Here is a 7,562-nt window from a genome sequence, read left to right on the forward strand (position 1 = left end):
GGTCAGACTCACCGTGGTGTTACCGGAGGACAGGTCAGACTTACTGTGTTGTTACCGGAGGACGGGTCAGACTCACTGTGTTTTTACCGGAGGATGGGTCAGACTCACTGTGGTGTTACCGGAGGACGGGTCAGACTCACCGTGTTGTTACTGGTGGACGGGTCAGGCTCACCGTGGTGTTACCGGAGGATGGGTCAGAGTCACTGTGGTGTTACCGGAGGACGAGTAAGTCTCACTGTATTGTTACCGGAGGACGGGTCAGACTCACCGTGTTGTTACCAGAGGATGGGTCAGACTCACTGTGTTGTTACCGGAGGACGGGTCAGACTCACTGTGTTGTTACCGGAGGACGGGTCAGACTCACCGTGGTGTTACCGGAGGACGGGTCAGACTCACTGTGGTGTTACCGGAGGACGGGTCAGACTCACTGTGGTGTTACCGGAGGACGGGCCAGTCTCACTGTGGTGTTATGGGAGGATGGGTCAGACTCACTGTGTTGTTACCGGAGGACGGGCCAGTCTCACTGTGGTGTTACGGGACGACGGGTCAGACTCACTGTGTTGTTACGGGAGAATGGGTCAGACTCACCGTGGTGTTACCGGTGGACGGGTCAGACTCACCGTGGTGTTACTGGAGGACGGGTCAGACTCACTGTGTTGTTACCGGAGGACGGGTCAGACTCACCGTGGTGTTACTGGAGGACGGGTCAGACTCACCGTGTTGTTACGGGAGGACGGGTCAGACTCACTGTGGTGTTACCGGAGGACGGGTCAGACTCACTGTGTTGTTACCGGAGGACGGGTCAGACTCACCGTGGTGTTACCGGAGGACGGGTCAGACTCACCGTTTTGTTACGGGAGGACGGGTCAGACTCACTGTGGTGTTACCGGAGGACGGGTAAGTCTCACTGTGTTGTTACCGGAGGACGGGTCAGACTCACCGTGTTGTTACCGGAGGACGGGTAAGTCTCACTGTGTTGTTACCGGAGGACGGGTCAGGCTCACTGTGGTGTTACCGGAGGACGGGTCAGACTCACTGTGTTGTTACCGGAGGACGGGTAAGTCTCACTGTGTTGTTACCGGAGTACGGGTCAGACTCACTGTGGTGTTACCGGAGGACGGGTCAGACTCACTGTGTTGTTACCGGAGGACGGGTCAGACTCACTGTGGTGTTACCGGAGGATGGGTCAGCCTCACTGTGGTGTTACTGGAGGACGGGTCAGACTCACCGTTTTGTTAGGGGAGGACGGGTCAGACTCACTGTGGTGTTACCGGAGGACGGGTCAGACTCATCGTGTTGTTACCGGAGGACGGGTCAGGCTCACTGTGGTGTTACTGGAGGACGGGTCAGACTCACTGTGTTGTTACCGGAGGACGGGTCAGACTGGAGGACGGGTCAGACTCACCGTGGTGTTACCGGAGGACGGGTCAGGCTCACTGTGGTGTTACCGGAGGACGGGTCAGACTCACTGTGTTGTTACCGGAGGACGGGTCAGACTCACTGTGGTGTTACCGGAGGACGGGTCAGACTCACTGTGTTGTTACCAGAGGACGGGTCAGACTCACCGTGTTGTTACCGGAGGACGAGTCAGGCTCACTGTGGTGTTACCGGAGGACGGGTCAGACTCACCGTGTTGTTACCGGAGGACGGGCCAGTCTCACTGTGGTGTTACGGGACGACGGGTCAGACTCACTGTGTTGTTACGGGAGAATGGGTCAAACTCACTGTGTTGTTACCGGAGGACGGGTCAGACTCCCTGTGGTGTTACCGGAGGATGGGTCAGACTCACTGTGTTGTTACCGGAGGACGGGTCAGACTCACCGTGGTGTTACCCGAGGACGGGTCAGAATCACCATGTTGTTACCTGAGGACGGGTCAGACTCACTGTGATGTTACCGGAGGATGGGTCAGACTCACCGTGTTGTTACCGGGGGATGGGTCAGACTCACCGTCGTGTTAGCGGAGGACGGGTCAGACTCACTGTGTTGTTACGGGAGGACGGGTCAGACTCACTGTGGTGTTACCGGAGGACGGGTAAGTCTCACTGTGTTGTTACGGGAGGACGGGTCAGACTCACTGTGGTGTTACGGGAGGACGGGTCAGACTCACTGTGTTGTTACCGGAGGACGGGTCAGACTCACTGTGATGTTACCGGAGGACGGGTCAGACTCACCGTGGTGTTACCGGAGGACGGGTAAGTCTCACTGTGTTGTTACCGGAGGACGGGTCAGACTCACTGTGTTGTTACGGGAGGACGGGTCAGACTCACTGTGGTGTTACCGGAGGACGGGTAAGTCTCACTGTGTTGTTACCGGAGGACGGGTCAGACTCACTGTGTTGTTACCGGAGGACGGGTCAGACTCACTGTGATGTTACCGGAGGACGGGTCAGACTCACTGTGGTGTTACCGGAGGATGGGTCAGACTCACTGTGTTGTTACGGGAGGACGGGTCAGACTCACTGTGTTGTTACCGGAGGACGGGTCAGACTCACTGTGGTGTTACCGGAGGACGGGTCAGACTCACTGTGGTGTTACCGGAGGACGGGTCAGACTCACTGTGATGTTACCGGAGGACGGGTCAGACTCACTGTGGTGTTACCGGAGGACGGGTCAGACTCACTGTGGTGTTACCGGAGGACGGGTCAGACTCACTGTGGTGTTACCGGAGGATGGGTCAGACTCACTGTGTTGTTACGGGAGGACGGGTCAGACTCACTGTGTTGTTACGGGAGGATGGGTCAGACTCACTGTGTTGTTACCGGAGGACGGGTCAGACTCACCGTGTTGTTACCGGAGGACGGGCCAGTCTCACTGTGGTGTTACGGGACGACGGGTCAGACTCACTGTGTTGTTACCGCAGGATGGGTCAGACTCACCGTGGTGTTACCGGTGGACGGGTCAGACTCACCGTGTTGTTACCGGTGGACGGGTCAGACTCACTGTGTTGTTACCGCAGGACTTGTCAGACTCACCGTGGTGTTACCGGAGGACGGGTCAGACTCACCGTGTTGTTACCGGAGGACTTGTCAGACTCACCGTGGTGTTATCGGAGGACGGGTCAGACTCACCGTGGTGTTACCAGAGGATGGGTCAGACTCACCGTGGTGTTACCGGAGGACAGGTCAGACTCACTGTGGTGTTACCAGAGGATGGGTCAGACTCACCGTGGTGTTACCGGAGGACAGGTCAGACTTACTGTGTTGTTACCGGAGGACGGGTCAGACTCACTGTGTTTTTACCGGAGGATGGGTTAGACTCACTGTGGTGTTACCGGAGGACCGGTCAGACTCACTGTGGTGTTACCGGAGGACGGGTCAGTCTCACCGTGGTGTTACCGGAGGATGGGTCAGACTCACCGTGGTGTTACTGGAGGATGGAAAAAGTCTATTTGCATTCTCTCTATCTATACCCATCATAATTTTATACACCTCTATCAAATCTCCCCTCATTCTTCTACGCTCCAGGGAATAAAGTCCTACCTATTCAACCTTTCTCTGTAACTCAGTTTCCAATTCCTGGCAACATCCTTGTAAACCGTCTCTGCTCTCTTTCAACCTTATTAATATCCTTCCTGTAATTCAGTGACCAAAACTGTACACAAAACTCCAAATTCGGCTTACCAATGTCTTATACAACCTCACCCTTACATTCCAACTCTTATACTCAATACTTTGATTTATAAAGGCCAATGTACCAAGAGCTCTCTTTATTACCCTATCTACCTGTGATGCCACTTTTAGGGAATTATGTATCTTTACTCCCAGATCCCTCTGTTCTACTGCACTCCTCAGTGCCCTACCATTTACCTTGTATGTTCTACCTTTGTTTGTCCTTCCAAAGTGCAATACCACACACTTGTCTGCATTAAACTCCATCTGCCATTTTTCAGCCCATTCTTCCAACTGGTTCAAATCCCTCTGCAGGCTTTGAACACCTTCCTCACTGTCCACTATACCTCCAATCTTTGTATCATCAGCAAATCTGCCGATCCAATTTGCCACATTATCATCCAGATCATTGATATAGATGACAAATAACAATGGACCCAGCACTGATCCCTGTGGCACACCACTAGTCACAGGCCTCCACTCAGAGAAGCAATCCTCCACTACCACTCTCTGACTTCTGCCATTGAGCCAATGTCTAATCCAGTTTACTACCTCACCACGTATACGTAGTGACTGAATCTTCCTAACTAACCTCCCATGCGGGACCTTGTCAAAGGCCTTACTGAAGTCCATGTAGACAACATCCACTGCCTTCCCTTCATCCACTTTTCTTGTAACCTCCTCAAAAAACTCTAATAGATTTGTTAATCATGACCTACCACGCACAAATCTGTGTTGACTCTCCCTAATAAGTCCCTGTCTATCTATATACTTGTAGATGCTATCTCTTAGTACTCCTTCCAATAATTTACCTACTACCAACGTCAAACTTACTGGCCTATGATTTCCCAGATTACTTTTAGAGTCTTTTTTAAACAAGGGAACAACATGCGCTATCCTCCAATCCTTCGGCACCTCACCCGTAGATACCGACATTTTAAATATATCTGCCAGGACCCCTGCGTTTTCAACACTAGTCTCCTTCAAGGTCCAAGGGAATACCCTGTCAGGTCCTCACTTTCAAGGGCTCGACAACTCTCGTTCTCAGCATTATTCAGTATTTTGTTATTCGATTATTTTGTTTCTTTTTTTTCTGTATTTGCAGTTTGTCTTCTTTTGCACATTGTTGTTTGTCTGTCTTTGTGTGAAGTTTTTCATTGATTCTGTTGTATTTCTTACGCTATTTATTTTAATATTTATTTATTTATTTAGCGATATGACACAGAATTGGCCCTCCCTGGAGGAACCACACGAAATTACCTTGTACACGAACGTACAACTCCTTACAGATGGCGCCCGAACCATTTAACAGTACTGTGGCATAATGGCTGGCACAACACTTTACAGTGCCAGTGTTCTGTGTTCAATTCCCACTGATGTCTGTAAGGAGCTTGTAGGTGACCATGTAGGTTTCCTCCTACTGTTCAAAGACATACTGGTTAGTAGGTTAGCTGGTCATTGTAAATTGTCCTGTGATGAGGCTAGGGCTTTCTGGATAGTTCGGCTCGTTGAACTAGAAAGGTCTGTTCCGAGATGGATCTCTAAATAAATAAATTCCAAACTCTGGATCACCCCATAGTGGTTAGTGAATGCCTGCCGGAAAATGAATCTCAGAGTAGTATATGGTGACATTAATTTGATAATAAAGTTAGTTCAAAATTTGAACTTCTCACTTCAGGGCTGTGATTGGGAAGGACACCCTGGAGAAAGAGCTTCTGACTGTGGGGATTTGGTGCCACACGTTGGACATGACTGGAGGTGCAGCGGTTGCTGAAATCTTCAGTGCCTGATGGTTGTTGCCATCTGGTGGTAGAATAGCAGAATGGCAGAGAGGACAAACAGTTAACGTTACACATCAGTCACCTTTCACCAGCTAAGGTTGCTTCTTTTCGATTGCTTTCCTTCTCAACTGCTGCCAGCTTGCTCTTCAGACAAAGAGGCACTCTGTTAAAATGCTCTGTTATCCGCAGCCAGAGAATATTATTACATTCTGACACATTCTGACAGTCTAGCAACTCACTCAAAATGCTGGAGGGACTCAACAGGCCAGACAGCGTCAATGAAAAAGAATAAACAGTCGACGTTTCAGACTGAGATCCTCTGGCAGGTCTGGAGCAAAAAAGATGAGGAGCAGAGTTAAAAGGTGGGGGGGGGAGGGAGAAACACCAGGTGAAACCATGAGGGGGTGGGGTGAAGGAAAGAGCTGGGAAGTTGATTGGTGAGAGAAATACAGGGCTGGAGAAAGAGGAGTCTGATAGGAGAAAACAGAAGGCCATGGAAGAAAGAATAGGGGGAGGAGCCCCAGAGGGAGGCAATGGGTGGTCAAGGGGATAGGGTGAGAGAGGGAAAGGGGGATGGGGAATGGTGAAGAAGAAAGAGCTGGGGAGCATTACCGGAAATCCCAGAAATTGATGTTCATGTCATCAGGTTGGAGGCAACCCAGACGGAATTTGTGATGTTGCTCCTCTAACCTGACTGTGGCCTCATCATGACAGTGGAGGAGGCCATGGACTGACATGCCGGATTGGGAATGGGAAGTGGAATTAAAACGGGTGGCCACGTGAAAACCCCACTAGTTTTGGCAGAGGGAACACAGGTGCTTGGTGAAGTGATCTCCCAATCCACGTTGGGTCTCACCGATATACAGGAAGCCACAAAATGAGCACTGAATACAGTAGGTAACCCCAACAGACTCACAGGCAAAGTGTCGCCTTACCTGGAAGGATTATTTGGGGCCCTGAATGGTAGTGAGGGAGGAGGTGTAGGGGCAGGTGTAACACTCGTTCTGCTTGCAAGGATAAGTGCCAGGAGGGAGATCAATGGGGAGGATGAATGGACAAGGGAATCACGTAGGGAGAAATCCCTGCAGAAAGCAGAATGTGGGGGGGAGGGAAAGATGTGCTTGGCGGCTGTATCCCATTGGAGATGGTAGAAGTTGTGGAGAATTATGTGCTGGGCACAGAGGCCAGTGAGGAGGTAGGCGAAGATCATTCTGGATTGGATGTTGTGTAATGATTCAGATTTCATTAGGGACTTTAAGGTAAAGGAGCACTTAGGAGGCACAATCACAATATGATAGAATTCACCCTGCAGTTTGAGAGGGAGAAGATAAAGTCTGATGTATCAGTATCACCGTGGAATAAAGGGAATTACAGAGGCATGAGAGAGGAGCTGGCCAAATTTGATTGGACAGGGTCACTGGAAGGGATGACAGCAGAACAGCAATGGCGAGAGTTTCTGGGAGCAAAATCCAGTTAGGTACATCGCAAAGATAAAGACGTATTCGGAAGGGAAGGTGAGGCAATGAGGGAAGCTAAAGACAGCCTAAAAGGGAAAGAGAGGGTATGTAATATGGCAAAAGTTAGTAGGAAGATAGTGAATTGGGAAGCTTTTAGAAACCAGCAGAAGGCAGCTAAAAAAGCCATAAGGAGAGAAAAGATGAAATATGAAGGTAAACTAGCCAATAGTATAAAAGACACCAAAAGATTTTTCAGATATATAAAAAGCAAAAGAGAGGCAGGAGAAGATATTAGACCACTGGAAAATGGCACTGGAGAGGTAGTATTGGGGGACAAGGAAATGGCGGACAAACCTAACAAGTACGTTACATCAGTCTTCACTGTAGAAGACACTAACAGTGTTCCATGAAAATTAAAAAGGCAGGATAGACAAAGGAGAATCTCTGAGTAATGATCACTTGGAGTTTCAGAAGGTCCTTGACAAGATGCTTTACATGAGGCTGCTTAACAAGATAAGAGCTGATGGTATTACAGGAAAGCATGGATGGAAGATTGGCTGACTGGAAAGAGGCAAAAAGTGGGAATAAAGGGGACCTTTCTGATTGGCTGCTGATGACTGGTGGTGTTCTGCAGGGATCAGTGATGGGACCACTTCTTTTCACATTATATGCTAATGATTAGGATAACACAGTTGATAGCTTTTTGTCCAAATTT

The sequence above is a fragment of the Hypanus sabinus genome, chromosome 19 (assembly GCF_030144855.1).
Source record: "Hypanus sabinus isolate sHypSab1 chromosome 19, sHypSab1.hap1, whole genome shotgun sequence".
Lineage (NCBI taxonomy): Eukaryota > Metazoa > Chordata > Chondrichthyes > Myliobatiformes > Dasyatidae > Hypanus > Hypanus sabinus.